The sequence below is a fragment of the Pyrus communis genome, chromosome 8 (genome assembly GCF_041283825.1).
Source record: "Pyrus communis isolate YQ-2024b chromosome 8, ASM4128382v1, whole genome shotgun sequence".
Lineage (NCBI taxonomy): Eukaryota > Viridiplantae > Streptophyta > Magnoliopsida > Rosales > Rosaceae > Pyrus > Pyrus communis.
The window spans coordinates 10,115,783-10,136,386 of NC_142572.1; the positions used below are offsets into that span (position 1 = coordinate 10,115,783).

Below are 20,604 nucleotides of genomic sequence, written 5' to 3' on the forward strand. Positions count from 1 at the left end.
TAATCAAATCATCATGCAAATATAACCATGGTTTCGAAATTCCCCCCTAGCCAAAGGGGGGATTAGTTCCTCATGCTTGCACAACAAAAAGTATTGAATTTAAACATGGAAATCATAAGAAAGAATACACCTAAATGCTCAGCAATTCCAAGATGGATTCGATGCACAGATTGGCTCCTCTTCCTCCTCCTTGCTGCGGCACAAAATTAGGGTGATGGAATTGGTGGTTTTGGATGGTGTTTTCTAGTTTGGAGGGATGGAGGATGGTTGATTATGGTGGGAAGGGTGCGGCAGAGATGTATGGATGTGTAGGGAGGTCTATGGAGGCTTAGAATGGAGAATGGAGGTGCGGCACAAGGGTTTCTGAATAGCATAAGGGGGTGGTACGAATTTGTGGCTGAAAATATGTTTATATAGTCCTAGGGTTTATTAGATTAGGGTTTACTTAGCAGATTTGGTGGATTAGGGCCCTAGAATTCGGCCATAGTGATTCAAATCCACTTAGGAGAAGGTTTTGGCCCACATAGTTCTATAAACTGATTTGTATACCCAAATCCACAAGGATTAGGCCTTGGAATTCAGAATCCCAAAGGGATTGGGCCTAGGAAGGTGCGGCTGATTTAGGGGGGAGGGTAGCTTGCCTTGCAAGGCAAGGTAAAGCCTTCTAGAAAGGTTTGGGCGCCACTTTTCTAGGGTTTCTAGAAAGAATAGGTTTTGTGGCAGATTTGGGCCTTCTAGACTAGGATGCTTCTAGAAATAGGTTCTAGAATGATCCATTTAGGTCCCCATGTAATTAGGAGTAAGACATGATAAGGTTTGGATTAGGATAAGATGAGATAAGGTTTGGATAATGTTTTGGATAATTGGATAATGTTAGATAAGGTTTTGGATAATGTTGGATAAGGTTGGATAAGGTTTTAGATAATGTTTCCTCTTTTCTTGCACTTTCCTTATCCACTTTGTCCTTAGCTTAGTTCCTTCCTCTTCTTATCACATTTCCACCTTCTTGAAGTCCAAATTCGTCCATCCATGTTAGCCCACATGCAAGCTCACCACCTAGTGTCCAAAATAGCTCCAAAATGCACCAAAATGCACTTTCTTGATACTTTAACCCATAGGACCTACAAACACACGAACTTGAGTTGTAATACGACATTAACTAAGAAATAATAGCACAAATGCACAAGAATAAGCTAGTTAAGTCGCCTAAATATGCTCCTATCACATTCACTTTGCTTAGTATATCAAAAATCTCTTTAAATGACTTATCCTGCTTGCTCTTGGCAAGTCTTCCAGGGAATGGTATTGGTGGAGTGTATGGTTTCTCGGCCTTGTGAAGATTTGGTGCTTCAAATGAGGAAGTAGCATGGCTTGGTTCCTCATTTGGTTTCTCATTGTCTCCTTGAGTAACACCTGCATTCACATGATCATATTCATTAGTAACTTCATTGCCAACTCTATTATCAATAGCCTTACCACTTCTAAGTGTAGTGATTGCTTTGGCTTGCTCTTGGTTCCTTTGGAGTATCACGTGTTGGCTTGGAAACTTCCCCACCTCTCTTTGGTTCAAGGCATCTGCAATCTGCCCCAATTGTGTCTCCATTTTGGTTAGGGCTGCTGAATGTTGTTGGAGAGTGCTATTTGTGGAATGTTGGAATTGCAAGGTGTTTTGGGCTAACAATTTAACCGTATCCTCAAGGGTAGTGGCAGGTTTTGATTGGAAATTTTGGATTGGATTGTTGTTCTTCCATGAAAAGTTGGGATGATCTGTCCAACTCGGGTTATATGTATTGGAATACATATCATTCCTTGGTCTTTGATTGTAAGAATTCATGAGGTTCACTTGCTCTTGAACATACTCGGGATAAGCCTCCCTAGATGGACATTGATGAGTAGGGTGGTTTGGTAAGTTGCAAATGGCACACACTTCATTTGCTTTTGGCACCATGTTGAGCACGGATTCAAGCTTCCTTTCTAGGTTAGCTACCTGCAACAAAAGCTCATGATTAGAACTTGTTTCATAGACTCCAACTTTCTTACCCCTTAAATCTTTGTGTTGAGCATTAGACCCCAACATCTCATAAATGTTATATGACTCTTGAGCATTCTTTTTCTTCAATGCTCCACCTGCTGCATTATCAACAGTTGATTGACAAGTTTGGGTTAGTCCATCATAGAAAATTTGCATTTGTAAGTGAAAAGGTAACCCATGGTGTGGACATTGGATCAAGAGGCCTTTAAAACGCTCCCAACACTCGTTGAAAGGTTCTCCATCATCTTGTTTGAAGTTGAAGATTTGTCCCCTTAATGTGGCTGTCTTTTGAGTGGAAAAGAACTTCTCCAAGAACTTCTTAGCCACGGCATCCCATGTGGTGAGGGAACCTGGTGTTAGAGTCATCAACCAACTCTTGGCCTTATCTTTCAAGGTGTAAGGAAACACTCTCATCCTCAAATTCGCTTCACTCACTCCCTGCAAAGGTAAACCACTCACAACATTGTAAAATTCTTTAATATGAGCTAAAGGGTCTTCATTAGGTAAGCCATAAAATGAGGGAAACATATGAAAATGTGAAGATTTGAGATCATAGTTTCTAGCTTCTGTGGGCAGCAAGATGCATGAAGGTGAATTTGGTATGATTGGTTGAGCAAAGTCCTCCAAAGCTCGAAGTTCATCTTCGTTGCCCGCCATCTCTTCTTCTCTTTCCCAATTAAATTGCTCAGATTCTTTACTTGTTGAACTAGGTGAATTCCCTTCCTCTTCCTCACGGCTAAAGGATGAACTTGATGGCACAAAATTGTCCAAAGTGTGGCCCTTCAACCGTTCAATTCTTTGGCCTAACTCAACAAGTTTATTTGACATATACTACCTGAAATAAAATACACAAGTGTGAATGAAAATCAACTAGCAAACAACAATGAAATGAATAAAAATAAACTTAAAAACGTTTGAAAGGACCCAAGGGACTCAAAACAGATTCACAAGACTCAAAACAAGCTAAAAACTCTCAAAATTGCCTAAAAATACAAACTGGGCAGTTTTGACACTAAACTCAATTTTGGACGAAAATTAGGTTTAGGCTTGACTCAAAATGCTTCAAAACACAAGATAAGACAGATTCTAAGCTTAAGACTTAACAAAATATGGGGGGGGGGAATTTGTATTTGGACGAAATTTAATTAAATGGACATATTGCAAAGAAAACAGATTGTAAAGCAAATTGATGTAAACCAATGGATAATGGAATGGCTAAGGGATTCCTCTCTACTCACGAAATATATGCAACTTAAACCAACTTCCAGTTATCAATTCGACAAGTTATGAACCTTGACACTAATCAAAATAGCAAACAAGCAAACAAGCAATTACAAGGGACTGAAATCAGTCCCCGGCAACGGCGCCATTTTTGTTGATGTATAATTCCTTCCTAATGCTAGAATATATTTAGTATAATGGCACAAGCAAGGGTGTCGAATCCGCAGGGACTAATTGGACCTATGTAACTACTTGTTTTGCAAGAACTCTAAGAAATGAATCAAACTAAACAAACTAGGCAGATTTGGAAATGAATCAAACTAGTCTAAATAGACAGATTTGTTGTTGTAACTTGAAAGCATGAGAAAATGAAGTAAACACAAATAAATGAATCAACAACTAATGTAATAGGATAGTATCAATGGAAATGAAGCTAGGGATTCGGTTTCACCATTGCTTAACTAAGTCCATGTTTGTCAAGTTAGTTTGTACTCATTCATCTACCTTTTTCTTGAGTTTGTTTCACTTGGATATGATCAACCATATGATGTGTGGATTTGATCAAATGTCTCTAATCATGAACCTAATTGTGATGTGCAACTTTGGTTCATAATCAAGATTATGTAATGTACAAGAAACTTTCATAAAACCAAAGGGAATAACTCGGCAGGATGTGTGCTAAACACTCCCTTCATTCATTCACATATCTACCAAGATTATGATTGATGTGTGTTCTAATCTTGGCTACACAACTTTGTGATTAATTCAAATGATGATCAAACATTAAAATCAACACACTAAGTCACCATTAAAACAGAAAATGAAACAAGAAATAGATGGACAAACTGAGCATTCTAACTTAATTACATGGCAAACTTTGCAAGGTTACATCGAATCCCTAGAGGAGGATTAGTTACACTTCATGTTTACAAAGGTTTAACATAAAAATAAATAACATGAGTGAACATAAGATTAAGAAGGAGAAACCCTTGAAGCAAAACTGATGTTGAAGTCCTTGAAGAGTTCCTTGGTGTTGCTTCTCCAAATGTGGTGCAGATGAAGGTAGAATGGCTTGGTTGAATGGTTTCTGCCCTTGGGACAGAAAAATGGACAGAGAATGGAGTGAAATGGGAGAGGTTATGGGTGTGTAATGGACTGGTTGAAGAAGAAAACTTGCGGAACCCCCCTTGCATGAAGTGAGACTTGTTTTATAGAAAAGAATGTGTCTCCAACATTCAGATTGGATCTGGAATATGTTTAATTCAGATGGCAGTGCATAAGTCAGCTGGAGTGATGGGTTTCTGAGGTAGTGGACGCATGGCATGGACAAGATCTGCAACAAGTGTTAATGTATTCAAAGAAGCATGTGCCCTTGCTGCAACAAGTGAGTGGAACCTGCAAAGGTGGATTGGAGCACCAGAAATTGTTTGTACAAATCTGGAAATGGGAATAAAGCACACGGCATGAACAAGGAATGAGTGATTTTCTGGAATAATGGGTGAATAACAAAAGGGAAATGTGCAAGCATGTGGATTTCTGCAAAGATGAAGTATGAGGAAGGTAATGGAATGCACGGAATGAATGTTAGCATGCATGTGACTGCATGCTTGGTGTTTAGAAGTGTATAATCTGACTTGCAATCATATGGGAGTGCACGGCCAGGTTGTGATCATGGTGAAAATGTGGCTGAGTAGATTAAGTAATGGAAGTGGATGGTTTTGGCGCACAAGAGAGATGGACAAGTACTGGAATGCACGGCCAAGGTTGTGAACATGCATGTGAATGCATGTTTTGGTGTTGGAACCACATAGATGACTTCAATGTTTTTGCTTTGTTTAAAATCACCCAATATGGCCGAATTGCATCTCTTAACACTTCACATCTTTTCTGGAATGTTTTTACTTCATTTGCTTTCCCTTTGATCCAAATTCACATTGGCTGCACACTAACACCAAATAATGTAAAATGCAACTAGTTTAATCCAAAATAATCACAAAAACGCCAATTCAGGAAGATATAAATGCATGCAAAATGATGACTTATCAGGCAGTTTCTGACCTTAACACAATTTTGGACGAATTTAAGGTTATGGTTTGATTCAAAACACTTTAAAACACAAATTAAACAGATTCTAAACAATATAGAACAAGAAAGTAAAAGAGGGTTTTGATTTGACGAAAATTGAAATAACAAAACAAAGTATAGAACTAGGCAGATTGTAAAACGAATTTTGAAAACAAGATGATGGATGGATTAGTTAGAGGTCCATTCTCCACACATGACATATTTGTATATGAATCGACTTTCCAATTGCTTTTCACTAACTATGATGCTCAACACCCCAAGTTAATCGTGATGCACTAATTAACCATCAGATTTCCTTATGTTATTGAATTGGATGATGCATGCGACAATTCAAATCATTCTCCAACGGTCCTCAACATGAATGCATAGAAGAGATACAGTGAGAGATCATTATGCTCTATGAAAATCGTAAGTGTTGACGAGGCAATTGTAACTATGAATGCATGATACTCTTGTCAAGAATTCAATTAACGCGGTTGTGACTAGCAACCTTCACTACTCATGTTTATAAACTTGTGACGATTAGGTGAAACTCGTTTATAAACTAGCATCGAGTTTATGCATGAAGACTAAGTATGCATCCCTAATCAACATACAAAAATAAGTTTTTAATAAACAGATAATTGAATTGCAATCACAACTTAACAAATCACAATTGGAAGAAATCAATTCATATTTCAAACATGTTCATGGCTTCAAACTTTCCCCTAACTAATTAGGGGTTTAGCCACTCATGATTACAGCAAACTTAGAAAGTAATAGCAAAGTAAACATTGAAAACAAGAACGAAGTACACCTAAAACACTCCAATCTGCAAGCATGAAACGTTTTAGGCCTCCTTCCTCTCCTAGTTGCTGCGGCACAAGGGGTTATGGTGAGTTTTGGGGATTATGGATGATATAGAATGATGTGTTTAGGATAGGGATGGATGTAGGGGACGGCAAGGGTTGTTTTTGGGCAGAAAGTATGAAGAATGGTGAAGTATGGATGTGTAAGAGGGAGAGGATGAATTTCTGGCGTGAATGGTGAATGAATGAATGTTTTGTGGCTGTAACAAGGAGGTTTATTAATAGGATTTTAGGAAATAAAACCCTAGGTTATTTAGGTAATCAGAAATTAAGTCAAAAGCTCTTTGAAATAGGAAATCAAATCAGAAATCTAAGGGAAAGTAGTGAATAGGTGCGGCAAGGCAATAAAACACAAAAGGAAAGTGTTTTAATGCAAGGAAACAGGAAAGAAACATCTCCCTTGCACGGCAAGGAAGAGGGAACGTCCAGGGAGGTGCACGGCAAGGCTTTTAAGAAATAGGTAAGTGTTTTAATTCCCTAAATCAATTCTAAGAATCAGGAATTAAGTTAAATCCCTTTAGAATAGGTAATTGAAATCAGGAATTAGGGGAAAAAGGCTAAGTCTTGCGGCACAAGGGAGGAAAAGAAAGGGAAAGTGCAAAACTTGCAGATTTTGAGAGATAAAGGGAAGGTAAGGTGCAGCAAGAAAAGAGAAAGGATTTAAAGCCATGAATTTGGAGAGAAAAAGGAAGGTAATTCACAGCACAATTTAGGACATGTCTAGGGCTTTTAGAACATGTGATTTAGGCAACCAACATTATTTGAAAACTTGCACAATTGGAAACCTTTCAAGAATAGAAACTCCCCATAATGGAAACTGGTTTCCAAATCTTGATTCCTCCTTCTTCATTTGATTCTAGGCTCACTTGGTCTTCAATTTCGTCCAACACATTGGCTCCAAGCACAAGCTATCCATCCTTAGCCCAAAAATGCTCCAAAAGGCTCCAAAATGCACTTCTTTGCTCCTTTAGCCCTTAGAACCTGAAAACATACGAAAATGGCTTAAAAGACTTAAAGAACTAAGAAATAACAACGTAAATGCACAAGAACAAGCCAACTAAGTCGCCTAAATATGCTCCTATCACATTCCCCCACACTTAGCTTTTGCTAGTCCTCGAGCAAGACAAAACAACAAAAGAACACGAAACTAAACAAAACGAACAAAACACAACCTAAACCTTCCAACATTTGCCTCAGGGATTTCCAATGCACATGACATGTTAAAATTCATTATCCCCACATATTTTGGTCCTCTTTACACTTGAGCACATTCTTAATCATAGTCACCACATACTAGTTCACAATTAAGCATTTAAAACCATGTTTTGAATGTAGTAACATGCGTTAGAGAATTTGCTCAATTCCTTACAGATATGCACTCAATTTTCACTCAGATTTTCTAACTACACACCCTAATCTAGTTATATGTGAGAAGATTGATGTAAACATGACAACGAACACTCACATATATGTATCACAAAGAAAGCAATTTTTGGAGTTAATAAGCATGTTTAGATATGATCTCATGAATGGAATGCTACTACTTAGATGCGAGAACCAATGACACCATATGCTCATACCAAGTTCAAACTCCACAAATTGAAACACATAACACTCAAGATTGAAGTCAAGGGTTGTAATGGGGCTTGGGGTGTTTGGCTAACAAAGAAGGGATATGGAAAACAAAGGTTCTTAAAGAAATAGTGAGCAAAGCATTTGAATCAACTTAGAATTCACTTTTGAATGAAAACTCATCTTTTTTAACAAACAGGGGAAATTTAGACAATTTAGGGCCAAATTTGGTGGTTTGGACCCTTTCTTCAACATTCAACACTTAATCACTCATTCTTACATCTTTTCAAGCTCTTTTTCCTTTCTTTCTTTCTTTTCTTTTCTGTTTTTCTTTTTCATACGTTTTTCACAACTTTTTCTTTTCTTTTGAATCTCAAAACATACATATAAACTTTAAGAACAAACATTCTCTCCCCCACACTCGTTTTCTTGCATAATGTAACTCAAAAGGAATCCATTTAAGTCATGCTCACTATCTTTTTAAGAACAAGGGTGTGGACTGTCCTAAACTAGGCTAGGTGAGGATAATGTGGGTTAACAAAGAATAAAGGCTAAACAAGGCTCAACAGGGTTAACTTAAACATATAATGAGGTAGGATACACGGCAATTTGGCTTTGGTGGTGGTCACTACACAACTTCTTCTTGAATATGTGTTATGCAAATCAATAACATGCTTCGAATGAAATGGGCATGAGTTCTAGCATTTGGAACTATATGATGAAACGCCTTCTAAGTAGTAACCAAGTAAAGAATAATGAGACCATGCAACGACTTTAGAAAAAAATAATGCACAGATTTTAACTCTCCAAATAACGTTTAGGCTCAAGTCTCACAAGGTTGTAGCGTTTGTTCGAGTTCCTTCCTTCAAGCATGTTACAAAAACGTATTTTTCTTTTATGATTGCATGTGAAGTCATACATTATAACCATAACCAAGCATATACCAAGAGTAAATCAAACTTTTCTCCATGTTTATAACTCTTTTTAACAGTCATGCAATTACAAACCAAATCCTCATCATTGTGTTGGAAGGTACCCTAAGACACAAACACAAAAACAACTCAAAACACTCTTTGTAGGTTTTTCAAAACATGTTTTTCAAATTTTTATGTGATTTTCGGAGCTATAAAACAAAACACACTAAAACACTCCAAAACAGCTTAAAAACACTTTAAAACAGCAAGGAACAACACTTGAAGTTATGGGTGATAAAATCCCACGAATTTGCATCAAATATACTTAGTTACCCCCCTACACTTAAATCAAACATTGTCCTCAATGTTTTAAACATAAATTCACACAAAACACAAGTAAATATGCAAACAGCAACTAAACAACATAACATGGCAGATTAGAAACAATCAACAAAGAGAAGGGTTTGAGGAACGCAAATATGGAATTTGGGAGATTCCTAGGGCTTCCTTTGTTGAATGGATGGGTTGCCTCCCACGTAGCGCTTGCTTTAACGTCGTACAGCCGGACAAAGAACACTTTCACTCCAAGTTGGAACCCACGGCATGCAAGGGAATCTCTTCCACAACATGCCCTTCAACACTTTCATAATATGGCTCAATGAATGGGAGGGGGTAGTGATCCTCCCTAATGGTGGTGTTTTGGTTCCGAAAGTCCATGTAAATGTTCCCACCACCTTGAAATCGGTTGGGCACCTGCACCAAAGAAGGTAACAACCTATTAATTGAAATGGGAATTGAAATTGGGATTGAAGACTTACAAACATATTGTGGTGAAGGCTCAAAATCGGCAGCCCTCTCAACAATGTCACCATGGCTACTTTCGGCCATATTGGGTGGTTGTAGGGCAATCACTCCAAGTTCTTCTCCAATGGTGGTTCTTAATACATCATTCGTGATAAGTGTGGATCATTTCGGCCCTATGTCCTTATGCACATCTATGACAAAACAAGAATGACTATCGTTAGGATTCTTAATAGAGTCATAAACATTGAATTTAATTATATCACCACCAAACTCCATTGTTAGTGCTCCCTTGACCACATCAATCTTTGTTTGGGCTGTTTTCATGAACGGACGGCCTAGCAAGATTGGCAATGAGGGAGCATGGCTCGAATCCTCCATGTCTAAGACATAAAAATCTGTAGGGAAGATGAGATGATTGACCTGCACTAAAACATCCTCAAGGACTCCCTTGGGATAAACATTAGATCTATCGGCCAATTATATAATAACACCATCGTTTTTCAATGCTCCTAGATTCATAGATGCATAAATTGAATATGGCATGACGTTTATTGATGCACCTAAATCTAACATGGCAGATTCAAAACGAGTGTTACCAATGACACATGGAATTGTAAAACTACCCGGATCCTTGCATTTAGGGGGCAGTTTCCTTTGCAAGATGGCTGAGACGTTTTCACCTACTTTTACAACCTCCTTGGTTGAAATCTTCCTCTTATTAGTGCAAAGTTCCTTCAAGAACTTGGCGTACCTCGGGACTTGCTTGATTGCATCCAAAAGAGGGATATTGACTTGAACTTTCCGAAACGTCTCGAGAATGTCCTTTTCTGCTTCCTCTTTCTTTGTTTGCATGAACCTGCTAGGAAAAGGCACATTTGGAGGAAAAACATTAGTGGGAACTGAACTTGACACGTTTTTACCTTTAATGGACCGATTTGAGGTCCTAAAATCATTCAAGGCCTGCGGCAAAGGTGTTTCTACCTTTGCCGTGGGTAGGCTTTGTTCCTCTTCTTCGATTCTCAACTCTTCCTCCTCATTGGAACGTGGTTTGGATGGTCCGTGGTCAGATCCAACTTGCTTCCCACTTCGCAAACTTATGGCTTTTACAGATTCGAATCCACCTTTCGGATTCACCTGCGTTGAACTTGGTAACTTACCTTGTTCTCTACTAAATTGCCCCATGAATTCAGCCATTTTTCCCACTTGTCTCTTCAACTCCGTCACCTCTCGAGCTTGATTTTGCACCTCATTGGCGTAATTGTGCATGTCCTTTGCTTGTTTTTCTTACCCCTGCGCCAATGTAGTTAGCAATTGAATAACTTGAGAATTATCAAAAGACGAACCTGAGTTGTTTTGGGACGATGATGGTTGGTTGGATTGGTATGGCCGTGGAAACCCAGGGGGATTTTTTTGAAATCCCCTTTGTTGTGCAGATTGTTGGGGCTCTCTCCACTTAAAATTAGGGTGATCTCTCTACCCGGGGTTGTAGGTGTTGGAGTACGGATCATATTTGGGTTGGTTTTGGCCTTGGAAACTAATGGAATTGGCAGATTCCCATCCTCCATTCTCTATCAACTGAGGGCATGTCTCGGATGGATGCCTTTGCATTGAACACACTCCACACACTTGGTTTTCTTGTGGTTTTGACCCCTTGACAACCTGAGACACAAGAGAAGTAAGATTAGCCAATTGTGATTGAATGTCAGAAATTGCACTTACCTGATTTACACTTTGTTGCCGTGGCCCTTCTCTTTGTCCAACACCTTCATATTGTTGAGCATTGTGTGCTCGGTTTGCAATTAGAATTTTGGCATCCACCGGAGTCTTGTCCACTAATGCACCACCCGCCGAGGCATCTAGCATTTGACGTTCCATGGGAAGGAGTCCCTCGTAGAAATATTGAATGAGCAGCTCCTCCTTCATTTGATGCTGTGGACATGAAGCAACAAGTGATTTAAAACGTTCATAATAAGAAGGAAACGACTCACCTTGATTTTGTTGGATGCCACTAATTCGTTTCCTCAAGAGAATGATCTTTGCAGTGGGAAAGAATTTCTCTAAGAATGCACGTTTCATACTTTCCCAAGAATTGACAGTTCCGGGGGCCAATTCAAACAACCAATCTTTGGCCTTGTCCACAAGGGAGAATGGAAAGGCCTTCATCTTCATAATACTCCCATCCACGTTAATGGGTGTCATACTTGAGCAAACTACTTCAAATTCCTTAAGATGTTTGTTAGGATCTTCCATGGACAGCCCATGGAATTTAGGAATATGATGTAATAAACTAGACTTAAGTTCAAATTCGTCCGTCTTACCTTGAGCTGCCGTGGGGTATTGTATGCATAAAGGAACGGCATTATCCATACCTGAGGCAGAGAGCTCTTTGATGGTTTGATTTTCCACGGCCATGGTTTGTACTTCCTCCACAAACTGTGCCGTAGCCTCTCCTTCCTCACCTCCTTCGTCAAACTCGGATGTAGAGCTAGAAGCCGGTGGGTTAGGGTTTTGTTGAGTCTTTTGCTTCCTCAAGGTCCGCTCAAAATCGTCGTCAAAGTCCAAAATATTCTTATGAACAGGTTGGGAACTTCGAGTCATACACTAGTACCTAAAAACAATGAAATAAACAAATCAGTAACCAACATAGAAAACAAACGAAAAATAAAATAAAAAGAAATAACGAGGGATTAGCAAAGTTGCTAATCCCCGGCAACGGCGCCAAAATTTGATGCGAAAATAGTTAAGCACACAAATTAACCCTCTTGTTGTCAAATTGTAGTAAGGATGCAAGTAGGGATCGTTCTAGACCGGGAATTAGGAGGGCTTGCTAAAACCTCTAAACTGACTCAAAAACATAAAAACAAAGTTAAAAATGTTCACAAAGACTCAAAGGACTCAAAACAGGTTCAAAAGACTCAAAACTGCCTAAAAACACTAAATAGGCAGTTTCTGACCTTAACACAATTTTGGACGAATTTAAGGTTATGGTTTGATTCAAAACACTTTAAAACACAAATTAAACAGATTCTAAACAATATAGAACAAGAAAGTAAACGAGGGTTTTGATTTGACGAAAATTGAAATAACAAAACAAAGTATAGAACTAGGCAGATTGTAAAACGAATTTTGAAAACAAGATGATGGATGGATTAGTTAGAGGTCCATTCTCCACAAATGACATATTTGTATATGAATCGACTTTCCAAATGCTTTTCTCTAACTATGATGCTCAACACCCCAAGTTAATCGTGATGCACTAATTAACCATCAGATTTCCTTATGTTATTGAATTGGATGATGCATGCGACAATTCAAATCATTCTCCAACGGTCCTGATAAGTCATCATTTTGCATGCATTTATATCTTCCTTAATTGGCGTTTTTGTGATTATTTTGGATTAAACTAGTTGCATTTTACATTATTTGGTGTTAGTGTGCAGCCAATGTGAATTTGGATCAAAGGGAAAGCAAATGAAGTAAAAACATTCCAGAAAAGATGTGAAGTGTTAAGAGATGCAATTCGGCCAGATTGGGTGATTTTAAACAAGGCAAAAACATTGAAGTCATCTATGTGGTTCCAACACCAAAACATGCATTCACATGCATGTTCACAACCTTGGCCGTGCAGTCCACTACTTGTCCATCTCTCTTGTGCGCCAAAACCATCCACTTCCATTACTTAATCTACTCAGCCACATTTTCACCATGATCACAACCTGGCCGTGCACTCCCATATGATGGCAAGTCAGATTATACACTTCTAAACACCAAGCATGCAGTCACATGCATGCTAACATTCATTCCGTGCATTCCATTACCTTCCTCATACTTCATCTTTGCAGAAATCCACATGCTTGCACATTTCCCTTTTGTTATTCACCCATTATTCCAGAAAATCACTCATTCCTTGTTCATGCCGTGTGCTTTATTCCCATTTCCAGATTTGTACAAACAATTTCTGGTGCTCCAATCCACCTTTGCAGGTTCCACTCACTTGTTGCAGCAAGGGCACATGCTTCTTTGAATACATTAACACTTGTTGCAGATCTTGTCCATGCCATGCGTCCACTACCTCAGAAACCCATCATTCCAGCTGACTTATGCACTGCCATCTGAATTAAACATATTCCAGATCCAATCTGAATGTTGGAGACACATTCTTTTCTATAAAACAAGTCTCACTTCATGCAAGGGGGGTTCCGCAAGTTTTCTTCTTCAACCAGTCCATTACACACCCATAACCTCTCTCATTTCACTCCATTCTCTGTCCATTTTCTGTCCCAAGGGCAGAAACCATTCAACCAAGCCATTCTACCTTCATCCGCACCACATTTGGAGAAGCAACACCAAGGAACTCTTCAAGGACTTCAACATCAGTTTTGCTTCAAGGGTTTCTCCTTCTTAATCTTATGTTCACTCATGTTATTTATTGTTATGTTAAACCTTTGTAAACATGAAGTGTAACTAATCTTCCTCTAGGGATTCGATGTAACCTTGCAAAGTTTGCCATGTAATTAAGTTAGAATGCTCAGTTTGTCCATCTATTTCTTGTTTCATTTTCTGTTTTAATGGTGACTTAGTGTGTTGATTTTAATGTTTGATCATCATTTGAATTAACCACAAAGTTGTGTAGCCAAGATTAGAACACACATCATGCATAATCTTGGTAGATATGTGAATGAATGAAGGGAGTGTTTAGCACACATCCTGCCGAGTTATTCCCTTTGGTTTTATGAAAGTTTCTTGTACATTACATAATCTTGATTATGAACCAAAGTTGCACATCACAATTAGGTTCATGATTAGAGACATTTGATCAAATCCACACATCATATGGTTGATCATATCCAAGTGAAACAAACTCAAGAAATAGGTAGATGAATGAGTACAAACTAACTTGACAAACATGGACTTAGTTGAGCAATGGTGAAACCGAATCCCTAGCTTCATTTCCATTGATACTATCCTATTACATTAGTTGTTGATTCATTTATTTGTGTTTACTTCATTTTCTCATGCTTTCAAGTTACAACAACAAATCTGTCTATTTAGACTAGTTTGATTCATTTCCAAATCTGCCTAGTTTGTTTAGTTTGATTCATTTCTTAGAGTTCTTGCAAAACAAGTAGTTACATAGGCCCAATTAGTCCCTGCGGATTCGACACCCTTGCTTGTGCCATTATACTAAATATATTCTAGCATTAGGAAGGAAATATACATCAACAAAAATGGCGCCGTTGCCGGGGACTGATTTCAGTCCCTTGTAATTGCTTGTTTGCTTGTTTGCTATTTTGATTAGTGTCAAGGTTCATAACTTGTCAAATTGATAACTGGAAGTTGATTTAAGTTGCATACATTTCATGTGTGGAAAAGAATCCCTTAGCCATTCCATTATCCATTGGTTTACATCAATTTGCTTTACAATCTGCTTTCGTTATAATCTGTCCATTTAATTGCATTTCGTCCAAATACAATTTCTCCCCATATTTTGTTAAGTTTTAGGCTTAGAATCTGTCTTATCTTGTGTTTTGAAGCATTTTGAGTCAAGCTCAAACCTAATTTTCGTCCAAAATTGAGTTTAGTGTCAAAACTGCCCAGTTTGTGTTATTAGGCAGTTTTGAGAGTTTTTAGCTTGTTTTGAGTCTTATGAATCTGTTTTGAGTCCCTTGAGTCCTTTCAAACGTTTTTAAGTTTATTTTTATTCATTTCATTGTTGTTTGCTAGTTGATTTTCATTCACACTTGTGTATTTTATTTCAGGTAGTATATGTCAAATAGACTTGTTGAGTTAGGCCAAAGAATTGAACGGCTGAAGGGCCACACTTTGGACAATTTTGTGCCATCAAGTTCACCCTTTAGCCGTGAGGAAGAGGAAGGGACTTCACCTAGTTCAACAAGTAAAGGATCTGAGAAATTTGATTGGGAAAGAGAGGAAGAGATGGCGGGCAACGAAGATGAACTTCGAGCTTTGGAGGACTTTGCTCAACCAATCATACCAAATTCACCTTCATGCATCTTGCTGCCCACAGAAGCTAGAAACTATGATCTCAAATCTTCACATTTCCATATGTTTCCTTCATTTTATGGCTTACCTAATGAAGACCCTTTAGCTCATATTAAAGAGTTTTACAATGTTGTGAGTGGTTTACCTTTGCAGGGAGTAAGTGAAGCAAATTTGAGGATGAGGGTGTTCCCTTACACCTTGAAAGATACGGCCAAGAGTTGGTTGATGACTCTAACACCAGGTTCCCTCACTACATGGGATGTCGTGGCTAAGAAGTTCTTGGAGAAGTTCTTTTCCACTCAAAAGACAGCCACATTAAGGGGACAAATCTTCAACTTCAAACAAGATGATGGAGAACCTTTCAATGAGTGTTGGGAGCGTTTTAAAGGCCTCTTGATCCAATGTCCACACCATGGGTTACCTTTTCACTTACAAATGCAAATTTTCTATGATGGACTAACCCAAACTTGTCAATCAACTGTTGATAATGCAGCAGGTGGAGCATTGAAGAAAAAGAATGCTCAAGAGTCATATAACATTTATGAGATGTTGGGGGTCTAATGCTCAACACAAAGATTTAAGGGGTAAGAAAGTTGGAGTCTATGAAACAAGTTCTAATCATGAGCTTTTGTTGCAGGTAGCTAACCTAGAAAGGAAGCTTGAATCCGTGCTCAACATGGTGCCAAAAGCAAATGAAGTGTGTGCCATTTGCAACTTACCAAACCACCCTACTCATCAATGTCCATCTAGGGAGGCTTATCCCGAGTATGTTCAAGAGCAAGTGAACCTCATGAATTCTTACAATCAAAGACCAAGGAATGATATGTATTCCAATACATATAACCCGAGTTGGAGAGATCATCCCAACTTTTCATGGAAGAACAACAATCCAAACCAAAATTTCCAATCAAAACCTGCCACTACCCTTGAGGATACGGTTAAATTGTTAGCCCAAAACACCTTGCAATTCCAACATTCCACAAATAGCACTCTCCAACAACATTCAGCAGCCCTAACCAAAATGGAGACACAATTGGGGCAGATTGCAGATGCCTTGAACCAAAGAGAGGTTGGGAAGTTTCCAAGCCAACCTGTGATACTCCAAAGGAACCAAGAGCAAGCCAAAGCAATCACTACACTTAGAAGTGGTAAGGTTATTGATAATAGAGTTGGCAATGAAGTTACTAATGAATATGATCATGTGAATGCAGGTGTCACTCAAGGAGACAATGAGAAATCAATTGAGGAACCAAGCCATGCCACTTCCTCACTAGAAGCACCAAATCTTCACAAGGCCGAGAAACCATACACTCCACCAATACCATTCCCTGGAAGACTTGCCAAGAGCAAGCAGGATAAGTGATAGGAGCATATTTATGCGCCTTAGTTTGCTTGTTTCCTTGCATTTATGTTGCTAGTACTTAGTAATTTTAGTACTTTAAGCTATTTTCGTGTGTTTGTAGGTCCAAAAGGCTAAAGGAGCAAAAAGATGCATTTTGGAGACTTTTGGAGCACTTTTGGGCTAAGGATGGATAGCTTATGCTTGGTGCCAAAATGTTGGACGAAATTGAAGACCAAAGTGTTGGAACTTTGTTCCCTTTAGTTCTAGGACATTTAAACCTTTCCTTTATCCATTGCACATGCATCTCCATAAACCATCAACACATTCACACATCACCCATTCACCTTTGTGCCGTGACTTCCCATAATCATTCAACCATGCACTCCACATGCATTTCCACCCTTACAAGACCCTAATCATTCATCCACTTTTCCCCCTTTATCATTAAGCCACATTCATTCCCATTTCTCTCCCCTTAACAGCCCTAACCCGTGCATAATTAAAGGACACCATTCAACACACACATGCACCCAAAACACATCCATGCCGTGAGTTCCCATTGCATTTCCAGCTTTGCACATGCATTCACTCACCACAAACAAGTCACATGCATTCATCAACATATCTAGCTGTCATTCACATGCATTTCATTCATCATTTCCACCCCCTTTAATCCACATGCAATCTTCCACATCTTTTAAAACAACCCACATGCACTTTAATCATTCAATCACACATCACCCATTCCCCTTTGCCGTGCAAAACATGCACTTCCAACACACCATTCACCCTAGTTCTAATCAGCCAACACATGCATTTACTCATTCAATCAAGAACTCCACATGCACAAACCTCTCATTGCCGTGGCTACCCATCCCAATTCCCCTTCTTTCCAACATAATTCACATGCATTTCAGATTGCATTCCCATTCTTTAATTCAACACAACCATGCACTCCACATGCATTTCCAACCTAATCACTCACCCACACAATCTGCCATCACTCACCACAAACAAGTCACATGCATTCATCAATATATCCTAGCTGTCAAAGCACATGCACACTCAACCTAATCATTCACATAGCTTTAATTCACATGCAAACACATTGCATTACCATTCACCACAGAAAAACACCATCATTGCCTAGCCTAATTCCCTTTCCATCCATTCCACATGCATTCACTTCATCATTGCAGCCACATTTCCACCCACATCTATTTAATTCACATGCTTTCACATGCATTTTCAGCCATGCACATTCACCTTGCATTTTCAGAAAATCCACTTCCTTTGCACATGCATTCATCATCATCACTCTAGTTTTAATTCACATGCATTTCAGATTGCATTCCATTCATTCCACCCTTTAATCACATGCATTCCATCTTTGTTCCAGCAACCCACATGCACAATCCACTCCACAAACATCCCATGCCGTGCACATTCATTTTCACATGCATCTTGGCAGATTTCACATGCACACACATGCATTTTCAGCACCAACAACACTCATTGCCATGCACATTCACTCACCATACCATTCCAGCATTAGCACATGCAACCTAGCTGTCATGTTCCCCCCATTTCACCTATAAATACTCATTCATTCACACTCATTCATAGACATTCATTTCACAACAGAAATTGGTCCCTTGGGGCCGTGCCTTTCACAAAGTCCATCCATTCCATTCATAAACACTCATCCATTGCAGAAATGTAGACCATCAAACTCCCTTGTGCCGTGCTCTCCCTTAGAATCCAAACACCATCCTTCCATTTCCACCACTCCTCTTCCATATCTCCACCACTCCCCAAACCATTCACACCATCAAACTCACCTTAGACCTTGTGCCACAACGAAGAGGAAGAGAAGAGTGCCTAAACGTTCATACAATTCAAGTTTGAGTTGTTGGAATGTTTAGGTGTTTCTTTGATTTCAATGTTTAATTTCAATGCTCTTTGTTTTGTACGAATGAGGAATGGATGATAAGAGGGCCTAAACGTTCATACAATTCAAGTTTGAGTTGTTGGAATGTTTAGGTGTTTCTTTGATTCTCTTTGTTTTGTACCATGAGGAACTAAACCCCCCTTGGTTAGGGGGTGATTCGAATATATGTTTATGCTTGCATTTTGATTTGAATACTTCTAATTGCGTTTCATAAGTTGTGGATTCAATTCGTTTAACTGTTTGATTGATAACTTATTTATGTATGTTCATTGAGAGTGCACACTTAATTTTCATGCATGAATATGACGCTAGAATATAAGTGAGTTTCACCTAATCGTTATGAACTTATATTCACAAGTAGTGGAGGTTGCTTATAAACAATCGCGTTAAATGAATTCTTGGCATAAGTTTCATGCAATCCATAGTAACGAATGCCTCGTCAACACTTATAATTTTCATAGAGCGTAATGATTCTTGCTTGTACCTCTTCTATGCATTCATGTTGAGGACTTGTGGGGAATGTTTTGAATTGTCGCATGCATCATCCAATTCAATAACGTTAGGAAGATTTGAAGGTTAATTAGTGCATCACGGTTAACTTGGGGTGTTGAGTATCATAGTTTATTGAAATGCAATTGGAAATCATTTTATTATGCAAGTATAACATGTATGGAGATGAACCCCTTAGCCATTCTATCATCCATTCATTCCATTCCATCAAATTCGTTTTACAATCTGTTTAGTTTATTAACTTGTTTTGTTATTTCAATTTTCGTATAAATTTAAATCCCCCTTTACTTTAATGTCCAATTTAGTTAGAAATCAATTTAGTTTGTGCTTTTAAGTGTTTTGATTCATTTTATTTCCCAATTTCGTCCAGATTCACCAAAGTGCTCAAAACTGCCCAGAAAGTGATTTTAAGGCAGTTTTGAGTGTTTTGGGTGATGTTTGAGTCTTTTGGTTTGTTTTAATGTTTTAAGTGTTTAGTTTTACATTCTTTGAGTTAGTTTAGTGTTTTATATTGTGTTTTTACGTTCTTGAGTCAAGTTATTACTTAATTTCGTCCAAATTTGTGTTTGTGCTCAAATCTGCCCAGAAAGTGGTTTTTAGGCAGATTTGAGTGTGTTTGTGTTGTTTTGAGTCTTTTGGTTTGTCTTAGTGTTTTAAAGTTTAGCTTTGCATTCTTTGAGTCTAGTATAGTGTTTCATATTGTTATTTTACGTTTTTGAGTCAAATCCAAGTGGTTAACAATCCCTCCTAATCCCCGGTCTAGAACGATCCCTACTTATACATATACTACAATTTGACGAAAAGAGGGTTTAATTTGTGTGTCAAGTTAATTTTCACATCAATTTTGTGCCATCAAGTTCATCCTTTAGCCGTGAGGAAGAGGAAGGGACTTCACCTAGTTCAACAAGTAAAGGATTTGAGAAATTTGATTGGGAAAGAGAGGAAGAGATGGCGGGCAACGAAGATGAACTTCGAGCTTTGGAGGACTTTGCTCAACCAATCATACCAAATTCACCTTCATGCATCTTGCTGCCCACAGAAGCTAGAAACTATGATCTCAAATCTTCACATTTCCATATGTTTCCTTCATTTTATGGCTTACCTAATGAAGACCCTTTAGCTCATATTAAAGAGTTTTACAATGTTGTGAGTGGTTTACCTTTGCAGGGAGTAAGTGAAGCAAATTTGAGGATGAGGGTGTTCCCTTACACCTTGAAAGATAAGGCCAAGAGTTGGTTGATGACTCTAACACCAGGTTCCCTCACTACATGGGATGTCGTGGCTAAGAAGTTCTTGGAGAAGTTCTTTTCCACTCAAAAGAC

General features: G+C 38.6%; 2 non-coding genes across 2 annotated transcripts; one reads left to right on the forward strand and one right to left on the reverse strand.

The window, feature by feature from the left end:
* Positions 1-2,204: 2,204 nt before the first annotated feature.
* Positions 2,205-2,315, forward strand: LOC148695067 (small nucleolar RNA R71). The gene has a single exon (XR_015966107.1). It is a non-coding gene; the product is annotated as a small nucleolar RNA R71 (small nucleolar RNA).
* Positions 2,316-15,787: 13,472 nt separating this feature from the next.
* On the reverse strand, positions 15,788-15,898 carry LOC148695068 (small nucleolar RNA R71). Its single transcript, XR_015966101.1, has one exon. It is a non-coding gene; the product is annotated as a small nucleolar RNA R71 (small nucleolar RNA).
* Between the last annotated feature and the right edge of the window lie 4,706 nt (positions 15,899-20,604).